This window comes from Marmota monax, unplaced genomic scaffold, assembly GCF_021218885.2.
Source record: "Marmota monax isolate L192 unplaced genomic scaffold, Marmota_monax_Labrador192_F-V1.1 WCK01_AAM20220418_F8-fsc00041, whole genome shotgun sequence".
Taxonomy (NCBI): Eukaryota; Metazoa; Chordata; class Mammalia; order Rodentia; family Sciuridae; genus Marmota; species Marmota monax.
In genome coordinates, this window is record NW_026695238.1 from 4274429 (window position 1) to 4301865 (window position 27437).

Here is a 27437-nt window from a genome sequence, read left to right on the forward strand (position 1 = left end):
GCCACTGCCTATGAAGGCTCGGTTGGTATTTACCTCCACAGTATTTGGCGGGACCCGGACCGACAAGCAGTTTCCGCGGGTTCGTTTAGCACTGAGCCAGAGCAGTTTGTCTGCGAGACGCAGGCGAATGGGAGCCTGAATTCGGCCATTACGGGCTTGGTGTGTGTTCTGAGAGGAGCAGGCTATTCGCCCCAGATCCACGTTAGCTCAGAAATGCCTAGTGATCTTGAGCAAACAGCATTTAGACGATTTAAGACTCCCTATGCCCATGCAGCTGGAGAGGTCAGAGACTTGATACCTCTGTGCCCGCCGCCATGTTCACATGTAATTATTTGACTAATACTTTATTCTTCAGGTTAGTAGACCCAGGAATGTGGGACCATGTCGATTTTTTCTCACCATATTTTTCTTCCTTTGTCTAATATGCTGCTTGGCTCTCAAATATATATTGAATAAATTAATGAAGAAAGAAAAGACAGGTGTAGACGCACCTTGATCAACATTTGAACACTCCCTTTATGGGAAAATATCCTGTTTTTGATACTAATTGGTAACTACCAATGTTTAATAAGTAGACGTTTTACTTGGGCAACCCCGTTTTCTGCATTTCATTAATGGAAATCTTAATATTCTAAAGAGAATAAAGATTTGCTCCATTGTAAAAGGTTCCATATGGCCTTAAGAATTAGTTCTAATAAAATAACGAATGACTCTTCACTCCATTAACAAATGATCATTAATTTTAATTCATATGTCTGACATCTGTTCCTGATCTTTGTCCTTACAAGCGTAATTAAAATAATTGTAAATATGCGATCCATCCTTGGGAGTTACAGGTGACTCTATTAGGCCATAGCCACTCTCTAGCCAGTGACAGTGCCTTTCCTGGGGGTGAGATCCATTCCAGCTGGGTGCTCAGTCAGCATGGGGGAGATACATAATACATGGGGGGACAGAAATGGGGGTGGGGTGCCTGGAAAGTGACCCTTCAAAGAGATGGCTTGAAAATGGACTTCCCACCGATAGGATGGAACTGGTGCTCCAAGGGGCAGCTCTGCCTCTGTGGCCTCTCTGATTTTGGGGTCCTATTTGTTAGGCATCCACTTGGAAGATGGTGGGGTTTCAAAGAGCTATCTCCAATTAATTACAGTAGATGGGGTAGAGAGAGAAGATGGGAGGGGAGGGGAGGAGGGATAGTAGAGGATAGGAAAGGTAGTAGAATACAACAGTTACTAATATGGCATTATGTAAAAATGTGGATGTGTAACCGATGTGATTCTGCAATCTGTATTTGGGGTAAAAATTGGAGTTCATAACCCACTTGAATCTAATGTATGAAATATGATATGTCAAGAGTTTTGTAATGTTTTGAACAACCAATAAAAAAAAAGAGCTATCTCCAAGAACCTAAGCAAATACTTGCAAGATTCATATAAGAAACAAAATGCTGCTTCTCCCAATTAGAAGGGCTACCAATTAAAAGGCCGTTGGAAGAGAAGATACTTGAATTTCCCCAGAATATAAGTGACTGGCGTGGGGTCTTTCCCTGAGATCCTGGGTCCCTTGAACGAGGAAAAGGACACAGGAAGGAGTTTTAACAATGCTCTGCTGCCTGGCATTTTAGGAATGCACGGGTTTCACGTGTTTCTATGTTCTGTCACAGTAATGGGAGACCTCTGGAGCAGGCAGCATGTGGATGGGATTACCTCTGGAGTAAGAAATCTGGTCTGAGACGGTCCCCAAGCTCCGTTCTAGGCGGAATCAGGGGAACCTGATACATAGCAACTTTCTCCATGTCTGCCTGAATCCCTTGTCCCTGGGCTGCGGGAGAAAACTGGCCTCTGTCAGCTGGGTCAGAATCCCAGCAAAACCACTCCCTTATTAAATCCCTCATATCTCTTTCCGGCAGAGAATGGGCTCCATTGTGGATGAAATAAAATTTTTACAACACTGGGGAAAACTATGCAAGTGAAGTGTTTTCCATATACCTGGGTCTGAATTGTTACAGGGAAATTTTATTGTAATAGGGCCCATGATCTCAGAAACCAGGTTTTTATCCGGAGGCTAGTCTGCTTTTATAGCCACATCAAATCAGTGGAACATATGAGCTTATGACGACTTTGTTTCTCGGATCTGTTGTGTTTGGGAAACCAATTTATGCTCTCAACACAGGTTCAGCCTTGAGATTGTATCAGGGAGAAGGAATGGGCATCTCCCTTCCTTCTCCATCCCTCCATTCCTTCCTTCTTCCTTCCCCTCTCCTTGCTCTTTTCCTTCCTTCCCTGCTTCCTGGGCCCCTCATAACAAAACGAAGGGTTCAAGAGCTTTCTGAGAGTCTACTTTTGCTTTTGAATGCAGGGGAGATGCTAGTGGTGCTTGTCCTGGGAACAGGGAGGAGAAAAGTCCCTCAACCCTCTGCCACCCTCCTGTGCTTTTAGTGGGTGGTAATAGTGGTGGTGGGGTTGAAATGGCTCCGTGCAGATCTGCAGATGAGGCAAGATGTTGTAATAACTGTGACCTACAGATTTGCTGTGGAGGAGTTGATTTGATGATAAGAAGCCATAAGCATCCTTCCCAGTCCTTTTGGGGCCTCTTACCCTGTTGAACACAGGGAAGCTGTAAGAATTCTGGACTTAAACTGGCTGTTCCCAAGTAAGTGATTTAGTTGTTAACATTCTTCCAAGGTGTGACTTTCTCCATCAACAACCTTGCAAATCTTTAATCCAACTGTTTCAAATATTACCCTTGGACATCTCTGGGCATGCTGTGTTTGACAGAAAGGGACAATGATTTCTGGCCTTAAAATTGACTGGACCTGAACCTAGATTAGAATCTTCCTCTAATGCCAACACCTTCTCATAGATGAGGCACATCTTTTACAGTTGGTGGGAGGAAATAAAGTCTCATACGTAGAAAGTTGGATTGCCAGGTGGGGGAATTACTGTATTTTTCTTTGCAGAAATGTATTACGGTATATTTAGCTGTAAGTTCTGGAGAAAGGAAAATAATTTCTCTAAGAAAGGTCAAGTGGGAGGAAAATAGCATCTCCCAGAGCTAACCACTGTTGTTATTCTTCCAGACTTTTTTTTCCTATGCAAATATCTGTATGTTTTTTAAAAAACTCTCATATTGTGCTTACTATTATTTTGTTAGTTGCTTTTTTTCACTTTACAATATTCTGTAGGAATGTTTCCATGACAATATATAGAAATTTACACCCTATTTTTTCAAATGGCTGCATAGAATCCAGTTGCAAGGATGCACATTAATTCACTCAAGTCTCTACTGATGTATGTTGAAGTTGTTTCCGACTTTTCACTGCTACAAATAACTCTGGATATGCAGTTTTTGCACTTAAGAAAAAGTCCCAATTATGGTATAGAATGAGTAGTAGAATTTCGGAGTCAAAAGTATGTACTTGGAATACATGAATATATACCTGTTAGAAGAATTCACACAAAATGCTCCTGCAAGCCCAACCCATGTCTTCCTCATAGGAAATGTAGTATATTTGCATGTGTTTAGTGAAGCTGTGGCTTTACTGAAGATTGGTGAGGTGCAGAAGTTCATTAAACTACAGAAGCAATAAACAACCCCTATTAGGCATTTTTCTTCTGATGCCTCTGCTCCATTCTCTGCAGTCCTACCCCTTTGTATCTCAGCTTCTCCTTTGATTCTCTTGTATTTCCTTCATTATGCAAAGAATGTTTCCTCTTCCTTTCAGAATCTGGTTGCCAATCTAAAGTTTATTCGTTCAACAAATAATCATTAAGCACTATCAGGTGATGCCCTGTTCTAAGATGTCAGGAGCTGCCCTGGATGCACATGCCCTTAAATCCTGAGGCACCAGGTTCTGACCAGTTATTGCCTTCAGTCTGGTGCAGCAGTGCCAGGCAGCAGTAACCTGGGCGATACCCCACTCAGATAATGAGGTGTGGCTCTAGGTGAAGGCGTCACCTGCGAGAGGTTGAGTCACACTCACCTGTTCCTTTGTAATCTTACCTCTTGCCTCATTTGAATGACTTCTTCCCTGAAAAGGGTTCAGCATGTGCTCCTTGCTCTCTTTCTTGCCTGCCTTGCCCCCCTTGTGGGAGCTGCAGCTGAGGAGCCATTACTGAACCCATAGAAAAGGTACTTTCTGTGTCTGTGTCCTTACTTATCCCCAGATTCACTTGGAGTGGCCCAGACTGGTTTAGTTGTGAGATGCAACACTAAGCTGAGGTATTCACAGGGAAATCAAAGAGATAGCCCTCCAGGAGAGAGGAGTGAGGGGTCAGTGGGGTAGATACATTGACCTGTTAAGATATTGAGATCTATGTATTTTTTCCTGTACCTCTACTATATTGTTTTACTAATTGTGTCTTTTTTTTTGGGGGGGGGCAGGTACTGGGGAATGAACTCAGGGGCACTCAAACACATCCCCACCCCTATTCTGTGTTTTATTTAGAAACCAGGTCTTGCTGAGTTGCTTAGTACCTTGTTTTTGCTGAGGCTGGCTTTGAACTCATGATCCTCCTCCCTCAGCCTCCTGAGCCACTGGGATTACAGGAATATGCCGCTGTGCCTGGCTCTGTTTGTCTTGAGGGAACTTCTAAAAGGGAACTCCAAACTGCTTGCCCAGCTCACATCAACCGGTTGTTCCTCTCAGCCCAAAGCAGCCAGAGGGTCCTGGCGCCTTCTCCTTACAGGAGTAAGGATATCCTAAAATTAGAGGGGGAAATGAAGCCAGAATTAGACAGGCAGATGGGCAGGGGTGGATCTAGAGAAAGGAGGAATTGAAATGTTAATTCCTTCAGAGCTCTCCCTCCACCCTTATCAAGATAACCTGCCCTGGCTCCAACCTGTTGCTAAGGCAAACTGTCCCAGGGATTGTACCTCCCTACAGGGACTTGTTAATTACACCTCCTTCCTGCCTCTTCACTCCTCTTCAGCCCACCTCTTTCCCACATTTTGGCCATCTGTCATGATGGGCAAAGTTTCGACTTGTGCAGTCGAGGGGGAGAAATAAAGAATGTCGACACGCTTCTGCCCTTTAAAGCTTTATTCACTCAAATCACTCAATACAATTTCACTCTATAGGTTCTTTTTTTTTTATTGTTGGTTGTTCAAAACATTACATAGTTCTTGATATATCTTCTTTCACACTTTGCTTCAAGTGGGTTATGAACTCCCATTTTTAGCCCATATGCAGATTGCAGAATCACATCAATTACACATCCATTGATTTACATATTGCCATACTAGTGACTGTCATGTTCTGCTACCTTTCCTATCCTCTACTATCCCCCTCCCCTCCCTTCCCCACCCCTCTTCTCTCTCTACCCCCTCTACTGACCTTCATTTCTCCCCCTTGTATTATTTTTCCCTTTCCCCTCATTTCCTCTTGTATGTTCTTTTGTATAACCCTGAGGGTCTCCTTCCATTTCCATGCAATTTCCCTTTTCTCTCCCTTTACCTCCCACCTCTCATCTCTGTTTAATGTTAATCTTCTTCTCATGCTCTTCATCCCTACTCTGTTCTTAGTTACTCTCCTTATATCAAAGAGGACATTTGGCATTTGTTTTTTAGGGATTGGCTAGCTTCACTTAGCATAATCTGCTCTAGTGCCATCCATTTCCCTGCAAATTCTATGATTTTGTCATTTTTTAATGCAGAGTAATACTCCATTGTGTATAAATGCCACATTTTTTTATCCATTCATCTATTGAAGGGCATCTAGGTTGGTTCCACAGTCTTGCTATTGTGAATTGTGCTGCTATGAACATCGATGTAGCAGTGTCCCTGTAGCATGCTCTTTTTAGGTCTTTAGGGAATAGACCGAGAAGGGGAATAGCTGGGTCAAATGGTGGCTCCATTCCCAGCTTTCCAAGAAATCTCCATACTGCTTTCCAAATTGGCTGCACCAATTTGCAGTCCCACCAGCAATGTACAAGTGTACCCTTTTCCCCACATCCTCGCCAGCACTTGTTGTTGTTTGACTTCATAATGGCTGCCAATCTAACTGGAGTGAGATGGTATCTTAGGGTGGTTTTGATTTGCATTTCTCTGACTGCTAGAGATGGTGAGCATTTTTTCATGTACTTGTTGATTGATTGTATGTCCTCCTCTGAGAAGTGTCTGTTCAGGTCCTTGGCCCATTTGTTGATTGGGTTGTTTGTTCTCTTATTGTCTAATTTTTGGAGTTCTTTGTATACTCTGGATATTAGGGCTCTATCTGAAGTGTGAGGAGTAGAGATTTGTTCCGAGGATGTAGGCTCTCTATTTACCTCTCTTATTGTTTCTTTTGCTGAGAAAAAACTTTTTAGTTTGAGTAAGTCCCATTTGTTGATTCTAGTTATTAACTTTTGTGCTATGGGTGTCCTATTGAGGAATTTGGAGCCCGACCCCACAGTATGTAGATCGTAGCCAACTTTTTCTTCTATCAGACAGCGTGTCTCTGATTTGATATCAAGCTCCTTGATCCATTTTGAATTCACTTTTGTGCATGGCGAGAGAAAGGGATTCAGTTTCATTTTGTTGCATATGGATTTCCAGTTTTCCCAGCACCATTTGTTCAAGATGCTATCCTTCCTCCATTGCATGCTTTTAGCCCCTTTATCAAATATAAGATAGTTGTAGTTTTGTGGATTGGTTTCTGTGTCCTCTATTCTGTACCATTGGTCCACCCACCTGTTTTGGTACCAGTACCATGCTGTTTTTGTTACTATTGCTCTGTAGTATAGTTTGAAGTCTGGTATCGCTATACCGCCTGATTCACACTTCCTGCTTAGCATTGTTTTTGCTATTCTAGGTATTTTATTTTTCCATATGAATTTCATGATTGCTTTCTCTATTTCTACAAGAAATGCCATTGGGATTTTGATTGGCATTGCATTAAACCTATAGAGAACTTTTGGTAATATCGCCATTTTGTTGATGTTAGTTCTGCCTATCCATGAACAGGGTATATTTTTCCATCTTCTAAGATCTTCTTCTATTTCTCTCTTTAGGGTTCTGTAGTTTTCATTGTATAAGTCTTTCACCTCTTTTGTTAGGTTGATTCCCAAGTATTTTATTTTTTTTGAAGATATTGTGAATGGAGTGGTTGTCCTCATTTCCATTTCAGAGGCTTTGTCGCTGATATACAGGAATGCCTTTGATTTATGCGTGTTGATTTTATATCCTGCCACTTTGCTGAATTCATTTATTAGCTCTAATAGTTTCTTTGTAGAGCCTTTTGGGTCTGCTAGGTATAGAATCATATCATCTGCAAATAGTGATAATTTAAGTTCTTCTTTTCCTATTTTTATGCCTTTAATTTCTTTCGTCTGTCTAATTGCTCTGGCCAGTGTTTTGAGAACTATGTTGAACAGAAGTGGTGAGAGAGGGCATCCCTGTCTTGTTCCAGATTTTAGAGGGAATGCCTTCAATTTTTCTCCATTCAGAATGATGCTAGCCTGAGGCTTAGCATAGATTGCTTTTACAATATTGAGGTATGTTCCTGTTATCCCTAGTTTTTCTAGAGTTTTGAACATAAAGGGATGCTGTACTTTGTCGAATGCTTTTTCTGCATCTATTGAGATGATCATATGGTTCTTATTTTTAAGTCTATTGATGTGGTGAATAACATTTATTGATTTCCGTATATTGAACCAGCCTTGCATCCCAGGGATGAATCCTACTTGATCATGGTGCACAATTTTTTTGATAAGTTTTTGTATCCGAGTGGCCAGAATTTTATTGAGGATTTTTGCATCTAGGTTCATTAGAGATATTGGTCTGTAGTTTTCTTTCTTTGAAGTGTCTTTGTCTGGTTTAGGTATCAGGGTGATGTTGGCCTCGTAGAATGAATTTGGAAGTTCTCCCTCTTTTTCTATTTCCTGAAGTAGCTTGAAAAGTATTGGTATTAGTTCCTCTTTAAAGGTTTTGTAAAATTCTGCTGTATACCCATCCGGTCCTGGGCTTTTCTTAGTTGGTAGTCTTTTGATGGTTTCTTCTATTTCCTCGATTGATATTGGTCTGTTTAGGTTGTCTATATCCTCCCGACTCAATCTGGGCAGATCATATGACTTCAGAAATTTATCGATGCCTTCATTATCTTCTAATTTATTAGAGTATAAGGATTCAAAATAATTTTTGATTATCTTCTGTATTTCTGAAGTGTCTGTTGTGATATTGCCTTTTTCATCCCGTATGCTAGTAATTTGAGTTCTCTCTCTTCTTCTCTTCGCTAGCATGGCTAAGGGTCTGTCGATTTTGTTTATTTTTTCAAAGAACCAACTTCTAGTTTTGTCAATTTTTTCAATTGTTTCTTTTGTTTCGATTTCATTAATTTCAGCTCTGATTTTAATTATTTCTTGCCTTCTACTTCTTTTGCTGTTGTTTTGCTCTTCTTTTTCAAGGATTTTGAGATGAAGTATGAGATCATTTATTTGTTGGTTTTTTCTTTTTTTAAGGAATGAACTCCAAGCAATGAATTTTCCTCTTAGAACTGCTTTCAATGTGTCCCATAGATTCCGATATGTTGTGTCTGTGTTTTCATTAATCTCTAAGAATTTTTTAATTTCCTCCTTGATGTCTTCTATAACCCATTGATCATTCAGTAACCTATTGTTCATTCTCCAAGTGATGTATGCTTTTTCCTTCCTTCTTTTATCGTTGATTTTCAGTTCCATTCCATTTTGATCAGATAGGATGCATGGTATCATCTCTACTCCTTTATATTGTCTAAGAGTTTCCCTGTGACATAATATATGATCTATTTTTGAGAAGGATCCATGTGCTGCTGAGAAAAAAGTGTAACTGCTTGATGTTGGGTGGTATATTCTATATATGTCAATTAAGTCTAGGTTATTAATTGTGTTATTGAGTTCTATAGTTTCCTTATTCAACTTTTGTTCGGAAGATCTGTCCAGTGGCGAGAGAGGTGTATTGAAGTCTCCCATGATTATGGTATGGTGGTCTATTAGACTCTTGAACTTGAGAAGAGTTTGTTTGATGAACATAGCTGCACCATTGTTTGGGGCATAAATATTCATGATTGTTATGTCTTGTTGGTGTATGGTTCCCTTAAGCAGTATGTAGTGTCCCTCTTTATCCCTTTTTATTAACTTTGGCTTGAAATCTATTTTATTTGATATGAGTATGGACACTCCTGCTTGTTTCTGAAGTCCATATGAGTGATATGATTTTTCCCAACCTTTCACCTTCAGCCTATGTATGTCTTTTCCTATCAAATGCATCTCCTGTAGGCAGCATATTGTTGGGTCTTGTTTTGAGATCCATTCTACTAGCCTGTGTCTCTTAATTGGTGAGTTTAAGCCATTAACATTTAGGGTTATTATTGAGATATGGGTTGTTGTTCCAGCCATATTTGTTTATTTATGTTACTAAACATGGTTTGTTTTCCTCTTTGATTATTCCTCCCCCCCTTTACTGTCCTACCTCCCACTGTTGGTTTTCATTGTTATTTTCCATTTCCTCTTCCTGTAATGTTTTGCCGAGGATGTTTTGAAGAGATGGTTTTCTAGCTGCATATTCTTTTAACTTTTGTTTGTCGTGGAAGGTTTTAATTTCATCTTCCATCCTGAAGCTTAATTTTGCTGGATACACAATTCTTGGTTGGAATCCATTTTCTTTCAGTGTTTGAAATATGTTATTCCAGGATTTTCTAGCTTTCAGAGTCTGTGTTGAAAGATCAGCTGTTATCCTGATTGGCTTGCCCCTAAATGTAATCTGCTTCCTTTCTCTTGTAGCTTTTAAAATTCTCTCCTTATTCTGTATGTTGGGCATCTTCATTATAATGTGTCTAGGTGTGGATCTCTTATAATTTTGCACATTCGGCGTCCTGTAGGCTTCTAGAATTTGTGATTGTGTCTCATTCTTCAAGTCTGGGAAGTTTTCTCGTATTATTTCATTGAATAAATTGCTCATTCCTTTGGTATGGAGTTCTATACCTTCCTGTATCCCAATGACTCTTAAGTTTGGTCTCTTAATGTTATCCCATATTTCTTGGATGTTCTGCTCATGGTTTCTTAAGAGTCTTGCTGAGCTGTCTATGTTCTTTTCCAGTTGAAATACTTTGTCTTCATTGTCTGATGTTCTATCTTCTAAGTGTTCTACTCTGCTGGTAGTACTCTCAATTGAGTTTTTAAGTTGGTTTATTGCTTCCTGCATTTCTAGGATTTCTGTTTGTTTGTTTTTTATAACCTCTATCTCCCTGTATAGTTGATCCTTTGCTTCCTGGATTTGTTTGTGTAATTCCTTGTCGAAGTGATCTTTCATTGTCTGATTTTGCTGTCTAATTTCTTCCTTGATACTCTAGATCATCTGAAGCATGTATATCCTGAATTCTTTATCTGACATTCCATCTGCTGCAGCTGTTACCTCTTCTAAAGTTGAGCTGAACTGCATTGCTTGTAGTCCTTTCTTTCCTTGTCTTTTCATACTGCTTGCGTTTCTTTCTTCTTGGTGAAACTGTTGTGTTTTTGAAATTTTTCCCCCCCTATATATTTATATTGCTCTTGTATAGTTGAAAAGTCTCCCTTGCAGGTGCGGGCGGGGGCTCTGCTCTGCCCCTCCTCCAATTGGTGTGAGGTGTCTACCATGCCCGCGGACACCTGGGCCTGATCCGCCGTTCTGTCTCAGGTCTGCCTACCTTGCAGGTGGGGGCGAAGGCTCTGCCCTGCCCCTCCTACCACGCCCGGGGACTGCTAGGCCTGATCTGCAGGTTGGTCGCAGTTCTGCCCACCTTGCGGGCACGGGTGTCAGTTCCGCTCCGCCCCACTCCAATTGGGGTCACTTGACCACCACACAGGCGGGCCGCTGGGCCTGATCTGGGCACGGGCGAAGGCTCTGCTCTGCCCCGCCCCTACTCCAGTTGGGGTGAAGTGTGTACCACGCTGGCAGGCCGCTGGGCCTGATCCGCCGGTCTGTCGCCGGTCTGCTTACCTTGCCGGCGCGGGCGGTGGCTCTGCCCTGCCCCTCCTACCACGCCTGCAGACCGCTGGGCCTGATCTGCAGGTTGGTCGCAGGTCTGCCTACCTTGCGGGCGCAGGCGGCGGCCCCGCTCCTCCCGTTTGGCTCGACGACAAAGCGAGAGAGACTCGGGTATCTGTGACTCACCCTCCTTACCAGGGGACCAACTGTTTCCGTTGCCGCTGGCACCGATGAAGTTTTCTCCTCGGCCGCTCTCCGATGACATCAGATCTCTGCCATGCTGGCATCCCCTGTTCAATGGCTGAATCCCATTTTCTTCTCTTCCAATAGGCGGAGCTGTGCCCTCTGAGCCGAGCTTCTGCCCTCTATGTGCTGACAGAAATCCCTGTACGGTGGCTCCTGGGAGTCTCTCAATCCTGTTAGTCCAGAGCCCTTTCACTTATCCGGCCCCTCCCCCTGTTCCTCCTCCCAGCCAGCCAGCCAGGTCCTGTTCACCAGAGGCGGTTCCCCAAGGATCTGATTACACTTGCAGCCCCACCACGTGTCCTATATCCCGAACGATGAACACCCTCTCTGTCATTCATCTAAGCCCCAGTGCTGTGGTGGGGTGATATGGGAACCAACAGTTTAATTTTTCAGGACCCCTTGGGTGGGCACGCCCCCAGAAACTAGCGGCTAAGATCTTGGGTTTCGCCGCTGGTGTTAAGGGGAGGTGGGGATCTGGAATCCCCTCTGCTTCCCTACAGACACGCCCCTGGTGGTTTCCTGGCTGCTTGTATCTGGAGGGGGTGGGAGTCACACACCTGCTAATGTGGATTCCGCTGGGAAGGAATTCTGTCGGCGGAACTCTGGTGATGTCACCACTCTGCTATGGCGGGCCCCAGGCTCCTTGCCGGAGTGTCCGAAGGGAGGGGTGGGACTGGTCTGTTTCTGGTTGGTTTCAGCTCCCGGTTTGCTATTTCATGAAGGCTTGGCGAGAGACCTCTTCCTAGAGTCCCTGCACCGCTCCTGCTGTGCTGCGCCTCGGAGGCTATCCGCCCTGATGCGGGGGCCGGTGCAGGCAGCCGACAGTCGCCGAGTCGCGCGGGCAGCGGCTGGCGGGTCTGGACCTCTGCGCCGCGTGGCGGAGATTCACTCGTCTAGTGCAGACTGTCACCTCCAAAAATCCTACCGATTCCCGGCCGATCTCTCTTTAGTGGAATTTTGCTAGGAGTTTCTCAGCAAGTCGTATCTAAGCGTATCCATGCGTCTCTCTGACCCCGTTGTTGAGGAGGTACTGAAAGCGCTGCCTCCCCTCTCGCCGCCATGTTCTCTCCTGACTCTATAGGTTCTTAATCAAGAAAATGACAATCCTTAATGCTAGGCACTGCAGTAGACATAATCAACCCACAGCAAACATCCCCACCAGTGTTTACATTAATTCTAAACACTGCAGACACTCTTAATCATGACAGGCTCATGACAGACATTCTCTCTGCATGCTAAGCTCAAGTGCCAGGTCTGAAATCTCAAGACTTAGGCTCCAAGTCCAGCAGATGCACACTCACTCAGACCGCGGTGATCAGTTCAGGGATTGAGGCTGGCTTCTCCAGGGGTGGAGCAGATAGATGGTTGAAGAGAGGGTCACAGGGAGAAGTTGCAGTTCTCACCAGGGTCAAGGTGTGGCTGTAGAGTTTGAGAGTGGTGAGAAAGATGCAGAGGATCAGGCAAATGATGAGAAGAGTTGGGATGTCAGTCCAGGTCCTCATCAGGCTCTCCAGCGTGAGGGCATCAGTGTCGGCTGGCTGGGTGTCTGTTCATTTCCTCCATCATTTATACTAAATTTTTGGGCTTCTGACCACCTTTCAATTCCTAACAGCTGCCATGGGATTTCTCAGTGACATCATTTGCCCTGAGGTTAAAGCATCTGGTCTGGTGGTCCCCATCCTGATTTTCTTGCCTCTCCCCCCTTATTGTGGTGAGGGCAACATAACAGAGACTTCACTCTGAGCTTGTCAAGGTGGGGAGAAGTGACTTGTTTATGTCAGGGCTATGCCTGATGATCATGTTGGAGGGCTCCATAGGCGTGCTGGTGAGACTGCAGGTTTTAAAGTGGAGTTTTAAAATGGAGTTGCTTAGGCTAAGGCCTAAGGCCATCCTTACACTATGACATTGAGCATCTCCTGGGCCTAGTCAAGTCCACAGGAAGAAGAGAGATAAGGGGAAGAGAGCAGGAGAACAAAGGAAGCCTAGGACATATAAAAAAGGCAGAATGACTTGCTTCTTGGGATACTAGGATCCCAGCTTCTCCCTCTCAGGAGGTCTGTTACCCCTTTTAAAATAAACCCTGCTTTATATGCTTGCAAAAAATTATTTTAAGTTATGATACATAACTTGAAAGAATCACATAAGTGTGACACCAACCCATTCGACTCAGTCCCCAGTACTTCCCAGCACTTCCCCAGACCCTGACCCAGGGGCTCTTCCCCACCCCACCAAATCCCTCTTCAATCCATTTACAGTTTTTTTTTAAATTTTTGTCCTCTGGATACATTTTCATATGGGGCAGGACAAGACCCTGTCATGAGTGGTGCTATTAATAATTAGTGTTTAATTTAATAATTAAACAATTAATGCAAAAATTTTTGGGTGTGCAGGAGCACCCCAACTAACATTCAATGAATGCTAGTTAAACACTATAAGCAAATCACACAATCCTAGGGCATCCTCGAGCCCCAAAATACCTCCAATGCCACATGACTTTTCTTAGCTAAAGAGCAGACATTGTCCTTGTCTGGTGGTTGTCTCTAGCCAGTGGCTGGATGTCAGCAAATAGTAGAGTCAGTCCAGGGGTCAACAGCAAGGTGGCCAGTCTCACTGATGTCCCTGGAGCAAAACTCTTCAATGTGGCAGGACCCAGCAATTTAAATACAGTTCCAAGTTGGTGGTGTACATTGGTGATTGGTTACACCCAGTGAAAGTCAATGTCCATTGGTCATGTCCAGTGAGATGATGTAATTGCAATTGGGTATGTTCTTTGCACATGCCCATGGAGCTGGGCTCCCTATCAATTGTAACCAGTCATTGCTAAGTATGTCTATGGCTAGTGCCCCTTACAGCTCTTTATCAATTGCAAGCAGACATGACTAAGCAGTTCAATGGCTGCTGTTCGTTATGGCCAGGAACTTAGTGAGTCCCAGCATGTCCCTGCATGTCTGCGGCAGATGTTCCTTAGAACTGTTTTTAAGGGGCTCAGTTAAACAGAGATACAGGGCAAACAAACAAAAGAAAGGATGACTTAGACGGATTGCTAGAAGTACTTCGAAACTCCCTTCTGATTGGAAAAGATTTTGGTATTCAGGGATTTTTCCCTCTTCCTGTGGGGAGCAAGGCCGAGTCCACGTACAGGAAAACTAGGGCATCAAAAGGTCAGTCAAAGCAATTTTCTCCTCTCTGGTGTCTAAAAAGAATTGGGCAGACAATAGCAAAGCTCCTGTGACCAAAATGATAAATCCCTGGAGTGGAACAATGACTTTAGCCAGCATAATAATCAAATTGAATTGCAACATGTGCAATGGAGTTTATTGATGTGAAATTGATCATGATGAGAGGGAAAAAAAACCCCACAAAAAATCCCCCCATCAATTGCCTCAGGCCATGGCCAACCTGATTCCCTCGAATGTAACCCAAGAATGAAAGGCTCACGTTTCTTAAGCAGATTTTCCTTTTATTTGGATTCCTAACAAGTTCTATTTCCTTTTAAAATTCAAATAAATATCTGTTTTTTTTTTTTGTTGTTGTTGATGAATAGCTTGTGATGTAGATTTTTCTCATTTTGAGTTTTAACCTACTACTGTACTTCCTCGGCTAAGTGGAAATTGATTTCAGAAAGTCAAAGGAAACAATTCTGTTGAATGGTTTTCATTTTACAATGATAGTGTAGTGGTAAATGAGGACATTAGAATAAACATCATGAAGTCCTGGCTGTGAGCATCAATGGTGTTTTTTTAATAGCTGTTAGAGTTATCGAGTTTTCCATTTTATAATATCATTTGTGATTATGCTGGAGTGAGCAGAAAAGAGGAGCCTCTGGAAACATGGATCTATTTTTTGGTACATTAAGAAGGCATATTGGGGATGGGGTGTAGCAGCTCAGTGGCAGAGGGCTTTCTTTGAGTGCAAAGGCTTGGGTTCCATTCTGTTCATGGTGGCGTTGGAGTGGGAAGAAGGGACATTGGACTAGCAATGTTTCCTTGGTATGCCATTTCTCTCTGTGAATCTCACTTATATTGTCTACAGAATAGGGAAAATAAGACTAGTTTTACCCATATTTTGGACTGTAGAGTAGACTGAAAAAAGGTAATGCATGGAAAACCATTTTGTAAAAAGTAAAACTTTTAAGATTCTGCTCAGGGATTAATAATAAAATGCCAAGCAAATATCTAGGGACATAAAATGTTGTTCGAATTCCCTCTGAGTGACAAATTGTAAATAACCAATTTATCCCACTAATTAATTTTTGGACCTGATTAAAACAGTCCAAATATACTCTGTCATTTTATGATCAAATGTAGGCTCTCCCGTGTGTGTGTAATGTGTGTGTGTGTGTGTGTGTGTGTGTGTCTATGTGTGTTTTCTTTCTTTCCTTCAGAACAATCGATTGTTTTTTGGTACCAGGGCTCCGAGGCTGGAGAGTATGGATGAGTGGTGTTGAACCCTGGATCTCCACAGCAATCACAGGGAACTTCAAAAATGCTGATTTAGGTTCTCATTAAAGACTTACTGAATCAGAATTCTCAGAGATCAGGGTTCCCAAATCTGTTTTATATTTATTTGTTTTTAAAATTATTGTTTTAGTTGCACAAATTATGGGGTACAGTGTGACACTTTAATACATGCAAATAATGTGTAAAGATTAAATCAGGATAGTTAACATTTCTGTCTTATTAAAATAACATTAAAATTTTTTTAATTAATATAATAACTGTACATGTTTATAAGGTAGCATGTGATGTTACAAATCTGTGCTCTAAGCCAGCTCCCCAGTGCTTCAGGCACATGGCCAGGTTCAGGGGTGTGGGTTGTAGCAGGTATTGGCAGTTAAAGGTTCTGTCTCCTCTTGCTCAGTTAAGTATTTACTGAGTTTCTCTGGATCTCACTTTCTTCACCCGTGAAGTCTTTTTTATTTTTATTTTTTGCAGTATTGGGGATTGAACTCAGGAGGCTCTACCACTGAGCTTCATCTCTAACCCTTTTCTGTTTTTAGGCAGGGTCTCTCTATGTTGCAGGCTGGCCTAGGACTTGAGGTCCTCCTGCCTTAGCCTCCCAAGTAGCAGGGATTCCAGGAGTGCATCACCATGCCTGACTAAAGTGTTTTTTAATTTGTGATCAAAATTCAAGGGCAGGGATCTTCAAACACTTTGTAAGTAATGAAGCATTGAAGGCCAATCTGAAGACTTGGGCTGTCCTGGGAGCCCCTCCTCTCTTTTCTCTGTTTCCTATTCTGAGATTCTGCAAATGTCTGTTTGATGTGAGTTCTACAGCTTTGGCAGTTTGGAGCCCACTAAGAATCCATGACCTCTATTTTACCTTCCAGCTCTGTCGGTCCTTGGTTATATAGCCACAGTTAAAATGCTCTCAGAAAAAGGTGATATAAAACTTCTTTCCTTTGTTTCATGTTCTGGTTATTAAAAGTCAGCACAAATTTTCAACCACTTTGGGAGACCAGCTTTGAGGATAATTTGGATCTTCAAAGAACATTCCACTGGCTCCTTGAAAAAGTTGTGTTAAAGCAATTAAATGTTATTTGAAGGAAAGGAGAGGCGCAGGCTGACTACCGAATAACAGGAAAAATATTCACAAAACAAAACAATCCTTACCCTGGGATCAAAGCCAGAGAGGCAGAGTGATGGTGAACAGGAGTTGAGGGGAGAGGGGAAGAAAAGGAGGTGTTCGAAAGGCTTCTGCTCAATTAAAGACAGGAATTTGGGGATAGTCTTCTGAATTCAGAACAATAGCTGGCGACAGAAATGTAAAGGGTCCTGGGAGAACTCACAGCACAAGAAACACTGGGTCATTGCATCTTTGTTCAGACAAGGGGATGAATAATGGAGCAAAACAAATTAGTGGACATAATTGTTGGCCATTCCGGAGCCACAGGCAGCTCAGATATTCTAGAATGCCTAGGGGAATCTCGGTTGGAATGACACTTTTCGTTCCAGAGACCTGGGAGGCAGATGAGAGTGGCCTGACTAAATGGTGAAGTGAATTGTCTTCTTCAGTTTTTTTTTTGCAGATCAGCATTTCTCAGCTTTATCACACCAATGTGTTACCCAACTTGGCTCCAAGAGATTTTTATTGTTTAAAAACTCAAATTTCTTCCACAAAGGGCAAAGACATGTCATTAAAGAAGATATTTTGGAAATCTGCTGCAGTTTCTGGAGAGAATCTTCCAAAAGGGGATTCTTTTGAATAGCATTGAGAATCAGTACATGACCCCATGAACCAACTGGGGATCAGCCCCATGTGGGGTGTGTGTGATGCTTGGTGCTTGTTGTCCTGTTCTTGGAGCATTCAGAGAATAAGGAAGACTGGAGTGTGGACGTGTGGGGCCTTAAGAGAGGCAAGAACATCATCATCTGTGGGACTTTCTGATTTAGATTCAAGAATTCTCAAAGCCTTTTGTCCTTTAGGTACAAGGAATCTATCTACAGAAATGGGATATTGACATTAAAAAATTGAACTCTGCAAGTCAATGTGTGGTAAGAGCATTAGTTTTTCAGTTCTGGGTTATACTATAAGGGGCAGAAGGAGAAATTCGTAGGCTAACTACATCTGAGAAATAGTTGAAGTGAAGTGATTTTTTTTAAAATGTAGGACTTTCCAAAACCTTTGCTAGGAAAAGGATATCATGTGTAGCGTTTTCCAAGTATATTTGTTCATGGGATCATTTATTTGCACTGTGTCCCTTGAGACTAATGTTCTGTGGAATACACATTGTAAAGAAAAAGACTGGGTCAAAGAATCTTTGGGATCTTAGAGTCTGTCTCCTCTTTTTAGAAATCAAGTTATAGAACCTGAGAGAGAAAATGGTTTTCCCAGGATTGTAATACAGATGGTTTTTGGCTCACTCTGGAGGAGAACCCAGAGTATCCTGGACAAAGAGGCAGGAATGCAGGCATTGCTCTGTCTACTACATGACCCTGTCCTGGTCATTGCCCCTTTGTGTGCCTCTGAGGGAAGGGGCAGGATGCTTTTCTACGGAAATACTGAGATAAGAAAAGAGGTGAGCAGGTGAGATTTTAGAGGTGCTTGGATTTTATTCTATTGTGTGGTTATGGTTTAGATATGACCTTTCTCCTAAAAGCTCATGAGTAAGACATAAAGTTTAGAGGTGAATTGATTGGGTTATGAGAACTTTAGTGAGATCATGCACCAATCCCCTAATTAACTGAATGGTGGCTGTAGGCAGGTGGGGTGTGGCTGGAGGAGGTGGGTCATTAGGGGTGTCTTTGGGATATATATATATATATATATATATATATATATACACACACACACACACATATATACATATATGTATGTATATATAGTATTATGAGATTTGTAATGTAATCAATTTGTTAGATTAACAAATAAAATATAGTCTGTGTTGAGGGGAGTTTACCTCTCTCTGCTTCCTAGTGTGATGTTCTGAGTTGCTTTCCCCTGCTATACCCATGATGTTCTGCTTCCTCCATGATGTTCTGCCTCACCTTGGGCCAGGGGTTTTGAGCAGTGAGATGATGTGAATTTGAAGGAATTTAATTTGGCAGTGATTTGTAGAACAGATTAAAGGGAGGATGACAGCAGATGATTGTCTAGAGAGGAATTAGAGAAAACATGGACCAGGATGTAAGGTGGACCCAGGTTCTGTGGACTCTGAAGCTTTTATCATTTTGGAGGTACTTTGTTTTGGTATCCCAAGCCACCTATCTCAACCTCTGAAATGGTGTTCATGATGGCAGGTGGTTATCATCCAAGGAGGCGTAAGGAACCCAAGTGTTATGGTTTAGAAATGAGATGTGCCCCCTAAAGCTCACGTGGCAATGCAGGGATGTTCAGAGGTGAAAGTAGATTATGAGATTTGTAATGTAATCAATTTGTTAGATTAATAATTTGAAATGGATTACTGGGTGGTAACTGTGGGTGGGGCATGATGGGAAGAAATAGGTCCCTGGAAGTGTGCCCTGGAGGTTGATTACATTTTGTCTCAGGTCCTCACTCTCCCTGTGCATCCTGTCTGCCATGAGCTGAGCAGCTTTCCTCCTCTGTGTCTTTCCACCATGCAGATCCATGGTGTTGACTGACCGTGGACTTAACCTCTATACATTTTCCTCCTCTAAGTGGTCCTTGTCAGTATTTTTGTCACAGCAACAATAAGCTGACAAACACACCAAATCTTCCCAATCTTTGATTCTGCCATTTTGTGCATATGAATTCCAAGATAATTGTGCTGGTCTGCAGGGAGAGAGCACTGAGGTTCTAAGTGAATGGACCTCATAGTCCCTTAGCTATAGCTTAGTCATATGGGCATCTAAAGCAAAGGATGCTGAGATGTTGCTACAATTTGGATCTTAAACATTCCTCAAAGTCCCATGTGTAGAGAAGTCTTGTTCCCTGGAGTGATACTGTTGGAGGGTGGTGGGAATGTTAAGGGGTGGGACCTGGGGGGAGGTCTTCTGATCATTGGGGGTGAACCTTCGAAGGGGATAGTAGGATCCCACCCCTTCCTCTTCTCCTCCATTCTGCCATGAGGCAAACAGCTTTATTCCACCACATGCTCCCTTCCGTGATTTGCTGCCTCACCACCATCCCAAAAGCGATGGGGGAAACTGACCATGAACCCAAACCTCCAAAATTGTGAGCAAGAATATGTTATTAATTATCTCAAGTATCTTGTTAAAGTAAGAGAAATCTTACAACACAGAATATTGGTGCCAAGAAGTGAGGCGGTTGTTGCTATACTCAAGACAATGTGAAACAATCTTAGGAAGTGGTTTGCAGGAGGAGTTTGGGAAAGTTTTGAGGAAAAATCTAGAATGCTATCACCAGAGTTTAATGGGAAATTCTGATGGGGGCTCAGAAGACCATAATGCTGATTGGAATGCAGACAATAAAAGCTCTACAATGAAGTTTCGGATGGAATAAGAACCCTACTGGGAATTAGACTAAAGGCAATTCTAGTGTGACTATGTTACACTATGACAAAGAATTTCCATGCTTTGTGCTATACCCTGGGACTTAACAGGGAGGCTGAACCTGAAGGTGATGTCAGAGGAAATTTCAAGGCAATACAACATTCAGGCAGTGACATGGATATCACTGACTGGTTTTAGCCAAATTTATAGTGAGAATCAGGAGCAAAGAGGAACAGAGGAGAAAAGATTTGGGAAAATTTCACTTTGTCCAGAAAATGAGTGCTTTTAAAGGTGTAGTCAAGGAGGATACAGTTGCTAAAGAGATTAAGATGATTAAAAAGAACCCAAGTGATTTGCACTGAAACAATAGGAAAAAATGCCTGAAGGGAATCTCAGGAATTGGCAAAGCCACAGCCATTACAGGCTCAGAGATATAAAAATGCAAATTTGCTTCAAAAACTTTCCTGGGCAGAGATTTTTGAGAAGAGAGCCCTAGGGGGCCTGCTAGCACAAAAAGCACCTAGGGAATTATTGTCCTGTGTTCTGTCAGCAAAGAACCCAGTGACCATGCAGTCATCTTTCAAGTGGCCCAGGTGTAGCTCACACTGATGGCAGACATTGGAATTGACCAGGTGATGCTGGTCAATTGCAGGCATGTATGAGTGATGGGATCGTGGAAGCTTCCACCAACATTTAAAAGGAAAACCTTGGAGGCCAGGCAGTATGTTGCAGGGTTGGAGTCTGTATTAGTCAGGCTTCTCTAGAGGAACAGAATCAACAGGAAGTATGATTGTAAAAAGGGAATTTATTAGATTGGCTTATACAACCAGAAGCTGGGTAGTCCACAATGGCCATCTGCAGGCTGGAGGGCTGGAAGAACCGGTCGCTGCACACTCCAGAGGCTGAAGCCCTAGAGCAAGAGGGATCAACAGTGCTACCCTAGTCCAAGACAGAAGGCTTCTGGAAACTCCCCAGAGAATCACTGGCAGAGTCAGCTTTGGATGAAGAAGTGAGAGTCTGATATCTTCAGATGATTGCAGCAGCAATCAAGAACCCATTCAAGAAGAATTGAGCTTGTACCTGCTGCTGTTTCCTTGTTCTTCCAATTTTTATTCCTTCTAAGCCTCTTATCTATTAGATCGTGCTGCCCAGGCTTAGGAGAGGGTCTCCTCCACTTCAGTTCTCTATCCCACATGCCAATCATTCCTACATACACCCTTATTGACCCATCCAGAAGCCTCTCCTTTACTGGCAATTCTTAATTCAATCAAGTTGATAATTCAAATGAACCACTACAAGTCCCTAGAAGAATCTCCTGACTGGGTGAGGTGTGGAGTGTGAGAGTGAAGCAGACCTGCCCGGAGACTCCAAGGCAACAGAGATGTCTGGACCACAGAGTGCCTGCTGAGGAGAGCTGTAGGCAGCTTGCAAAACCTGCACAAGTGAGTGGCTATGTGGGCATAGGCAAAGCTATAGGGATGGGACTGCACAAGCTTTTGGGAGCCCACATGCTGCCACAGTGGACTTGAGATGCTGGACATGGAGACTGAGGATTTAATGTTTGCCCTGCTAAATTTTGGTCTTGCTTTGTTCCCCTGTCTTTCTTTGGTACTTTCCTGTATTTTTTTCCCCGCTTTTGGAATGAGAATTTTTACTCTGTGCTCTTCTATCTTGGAAATATGTAACTTCCCTTTTGATTTCTTCAGGGGCTCACAGCTCAGTCTTCTTGGAGTCTCAGAGGAGTCTTGAGACTTGGACTTTGCTGGAATAGTTAAGACTTTGGGGATTTTTGGAGATGGACTGAATGCATTTTGTCCCCTTTGGGAACCAGTGGCAGGATCTATAATTTTTGAGTGTGAGAGTGAAGCAGACCCGCAGTGGGACTCCAAGACAACAGGACCATGGAGTGCCTGCTGAGGAGGGCTGCAGGCAGCTCTGAAGGCCCACGCGTTCTGGAAGGTGGTGGAAAGTTTAAGAAGAGGTGCTTAGTGGGAGGTTTTCCAGGCATTAGGGGTGTGCCCTGAATGGGGACCATGGGACCCCAACCTCTTCCTCTTTCTTTTTCCATCCTGGCTATGGGGGGAGCAGCTCTGCCCCACCATAGGTTCCCTGCTGGATTGTGCTGCCTTGCCACAGGCCCCAAGCAGTGGGGCACCAACCGTGGACTGAAACCTCAAAAACTGGGAGCCAGAATAAATCTTTCTTCCTTATAAGTTGATTTTCCCAGATATTTTGTAAAAGTAATGAAAATCTGACCAACACAGTGTAGCTGAAAGAAAGAACAAACAGATTTGGAGATCAGGCAGACAGACTGGGCCTTTCTTCAGATCTGTGCTATAGGGTAGGTAACAGGAGAAAATGAAGAGATTCATTTCAGATCATATAGCTAGAAAGCTGTACCTACTTTGTATTTTTATAAAGGAAAATCTTATATAACTAAGTTGTATTATATTAAAAAAACCTGTATAGAAGGGTGTCAGGTAAAAAGAAACAGTCCCATGTTTTCCCCTCTCTCTTCCAACACCAGGCCCCAGAGGAGACCAGAGCGCCAGCCCTGTGTGGCGGAACTTCATAGCCTCATGTGCGGTCCCATCCCACCTGCAGAGGCAGTTCCACTGACCTTAGCTAGGGGAGCATTCATGCTGGTGCTCAGAGAAACAACTCTGTGTGATTTTGTCTCCTCTTTAATACAAAAGTCACCTTCCCCACCCTGTGGGTGCTCTGGTTGGGAAATTGCACTGATTTCTACACACAGAGAAACTAATGGCTGTTCCATTTCTGACCTGTGTTTATCTGGTGACAATTGGTTGAACCTCAGGCAAGTTTAGGGTGTTAGAAAAGCATCAGATCATTATGGCTGAAATGAGTTGTATACTGGCTAAAGGAAGAATGTGCACATACTCAAAAAGAGATGATTATGATTTTTTTTTTCATGCTAGAGGCCTAGTTTAATTTTCTTTGCTAAATAAAAACTGACTTCAGCAGTAGTTCCAACTTTGATATGACCGTGGTCTTTTGACTCTGGTGTTTTTTCCTTTATACCAAAAAATGTTGATTCTAACTCAGCCCCATTTAAGCCTGGGGCCATTTAACGTTTTACTTTCTCATTTGGACAAAGAGGTAAATCTAGCTGGATCATTGTCCAGTCATCTGTATGGGGGAGTATTTGTTGTAAGAATAGGAATACCCCTCTGGCTTTGCTGTCCCTGACATCTGGCAACACCCACATTTGTTTTTTTGCTGTAAAATTCTCCCAGGCATCTCTTATCTTCCAGGAACACCCACCTGGTTTCAGTGCTATTGCTTTGAAGAGAATGGGTTTTAATTCTCTTAAGGTGAAACGTTTTCCCTCATTTACTTTCCATTCATTCCACAAAACATTTATTGAATGCTTTCTAGTGCCAGATCCCCAAGGTCCCAAAGTGAAAAAAGACAGTGTCTGGTGGGGTTGGTTCCATTGTCCCAGGAACTTGTACTATGTACTGTGGGAAGCCTGGTTATCTTTCCTGTGTTTCAGGGGCAGTTTAATGCGTTGGCTGAAAAGATAGAACACAATCTTCATTGTCTTAAAATTCTAGAACATGTCTCCCTAGACATATGCCTAGATATAAATGATTTTCCTTATTATTATAAAAGGTAGTTGAACAGGAAGTGAAGATGATATCTCGGGGAAATAGCACATTACTGAAAATGATAAGGAGCGAATCATTGACTTTTACTTTATTAGAGACTCCCTATTAAACAAATTGTTGAAATATACCAGGGAAACACCTGAGAGGAAGTAGTCCAAATTCTGCCTTCTCCTTGCCTCTTTCTTTCCCTTCTCCCTCCCATCTTCCTGCATTCCTCCCTTCTTCCTTTGCTCCCTTTCTTCCTCTCCTTTTTTCTTACTTCATTTAACATTCATTAAAAACCTTCTATTTCCTGGGTGTGGGGCACAGAGGTCACCAGGGCTCCTTCCGTTATAACTGACAAGAGACACAGATGAAAATCCAGGTCTCTGTCATAGAGGGTGATTTTGTGCGTGAGCATCACATCCTCAGCTGGTCCTCCAGAGAGCGTAGGAAAAGTGAGAGATTACTTCATGCATTTGTCCCAAATGACTCCTTAAGACAATACTTTGCTCAGGAACTGGCTTTTTGTCGATTTGATAAAATCCAGTCACTCAACTCATTGGGAGAATTTCTGACATCCTTCGTTACATATTGCAGGGATCAGCAAACTATGGACATCTGTTTTTGTATGGCCCGTGGACTAAGCAAGGATTTTGAATTTTTAAATGATTGAAAAAATGATCAAAAGAAGACTATTTTGTGACATGAAGAAGTTATATAAAATTCAAATTTCTGTGTCCATAAATAAAGTTTTATTGGAACACAGCCATGCTCATTAATTTGTGTATTGTTCATGGCTGCTTTTCTACAATGGCAGAGTTGAATAGTTTTAATAGAGGCTGAAAATCTTTGCTATCTGGCCCTTCAAGAGGGCTTACTAACCCCTGTTTATTTTATTTTATTTTTTGCTAGTGGAGAAGGTTTAGAAAAAAGCAATTTTAACACCTGGCTCTAGAATCTCTTCTAGGGAGGAAATGTTTTTTGTTGAGAAAAATCTTCTGACTGTACATTTGGATATGAAAGGACAGGCCCCCAAATAGTTTGGGAGCAGCATCCAGCTGTACTGTGTAAAAATGAGAATGGTTCCCTCTGTATCTCCTTTTTAAGGTGGAAAGGAGATAGTCTTTGTCCTTAGATATATCCAGGTTTGAGTCCCCACTCTGTAATGTTGTGCCAATCATTTAACTTTCTGAGCCTCAGGCTCTTTCTTCATAATTTAGGAACAAAAAATAAAACTTATCTTGGGTTTGTGAGAGGTTAAATGAGTTAATGCATATAATGCACTTGATATAGAGCTTGGCACACGTTTAGTTTCCAATCTCTTCCAGCTATGAATTGTGATAATGATTGTTTTTAAACCTTTATTTTTTTCTTGGAATTGGGGATCAAATCCAAGGGTGCTATACCACTGAGATACATCCCCAACCCTTTTTATTTTTTTATTTTGAGGCAAAAATCACTGAGTTGTGTAGACTGACCTTGAACTTGAAATCCTCCTATCTCAGCATCCCTGAGCAGCTGGGATTACAGGCGTGTACCACTGTGCCTAGTTGTATTATGATTACTATTTTCATTATTATATTTATAGGACATAGGGAAATTTAATGAAGTATTATGTATTAAGTGCCTAGAATATTGGCAAGCAAAATCCCTTTCATGACCCAGTGGAAGACCCAAGATGCCCGATCCTTCTGTGACTCAGGTCTGTGGTCCGGGCTGGTCTATGGTGTTGTACAGGTGTGCAGGCACGCATCTGATGCTAAAACTGACAACGGGACACTTGAAGGGACTGGGCTGCATGGCCCTTGGATGGGAAGTCTGAGGATCATTAAGAATGGGATTTTAACATAAGCAATATCACTGAGGTAGGAGAATAGAAGAAACAAAAAGATAGGCAGAGAGGACAAGGACAAGGAAACTCAATCTGAAAGCGTTATACTACTACCTTTCCTTCCGAATCCCGTTCTCTCTCCCAGGCCGGTCGCTCCTGAATTTCTGGGAAATCTACAAATCTTTACTCACAATCTTAATGTTACTGAAGATTCACCCACTTACAGCAACTGCTCTGTAATTATCCCCCTCCATATTTGTATTTTTAGAATAGATTGAGAAAAGGAAGATATCAAAGCTATAACATAGGATATTTTCCCAGAAACCTGTAATATAGGGTACTTTCCCAACATTACTTATTGAATAACGGAGAGAACATCACCTTAAGGATCCTGAGAATTCCCAGACCGCAGTAAACTGTCTGGGATCACCACACTGGTGTCATTCCTGCACACCTTCCCATACCCACCCTTCCTCAAGTTTCCTTTAGAAGATCCCCAGGACCCCCAAAGTGTCTCTCACGCTTGTGATGGCCTGCCTTCTCCCTTGAATATCTCTGCTTTTCTAAACAAATTTCTGTCTGTGCCTCCAACAGACATGTCCTTAAATGCATTTCTGTGATGTGTGTCAAAACCCCCACTCATCCTGAGTTGAGGTCCTCTCTGGGGACTCCTTGGACCTCCTCTGGTGTCAACTGTGCAGAGCAGAGTTAATACTAGGGTCTTGTCTCTCCAGGAGAGTTTGAACAGGAAAAAATAGATTACTCGTGTAGTGTGAGGTACAATATTGCAGAAGAATCTAGTGACAGTGATGGTTTTATATTGATCTTTCAGTAATAATTCCTGGAAAATGGGAGTATTTTACCTCAAACAACAGATACCTTGGGGCATTAAGGAGCTATTTTTTATGATGATGAATAGTCTAGAGCTTTTATTCTCAGCAAAATTTTCCTATCAGCTCTTCATTTAGAACAAACATGATTGACTGGCTATTAACTGCTTATGAACCAGGCATTACATTGAGTGGACATTTTTATGTATAAGAAGTTGTTGAAAGCTTGGATTCTGGAGCTAGAATGACCAGCCAGATTCAAATCTTGGTTCGGTCATTTATTAACAGTGACCTTGGGCAAGGTATTTCACCTGTCTGTGCCTTAATTGTCTCATTTGTAAATTGGGAATAATGATAATACCTACTATGGCAGCCACCCTAGCCTGTGATGGTTCCTACTGCCTGATATTCACACCCACATGCGGTTCTCTCCTATATTTGTACCAGAGTTTTCTGTGTGACCAATAGAATACAGCAGAAGGAAGTGGTGGTGCATCACTTCCATTATTAGGTTATAAAAGATACTGTGGCTTCAATTCTGTCCTCTCTCTGTATGTCTTTCTTTCTTTTTTTTGGCTCACTTGCTTGGGGTCTAGATGTGGTATAGTGAGGACCCTCAAGCAGCCTATAGAGAGTTCCACATGCCGAGAGACTGAGGCCGGCTGAAAACCACATGAATGATCTTGGAAGTGGATCCTCTGGTCCCAGAGGACAGTAACCCTGACCCAGTTTGACATATCCTGGTGAGAGACCCTAAGCCAGATGCATCTACCTAAGCCTCTCCTGAATTCCTGACCCACGGAAACTATGAGATAATAAGTGTTTGTCGTTTTAAGTGAATGTATTTTGGGGTCACTTGTCACATAGCTGGGTAACTAATGTGCCAGTATGGTTGTTAGTATTTATAAAATTCTAGAACAATACTTACCACAGAATAAACATTGTATTAGTGTCAGTCAAATACATAAATTCACACTTAAATACATTCATAACCAGAAACTAGGGTAGGGGAAGGTAGCCCTTTTGGTTTGTCAAACCTAAATTGTGCAACTCTTGCTTGTTTCAAAATCAAAGCCTTCTCCTTTTT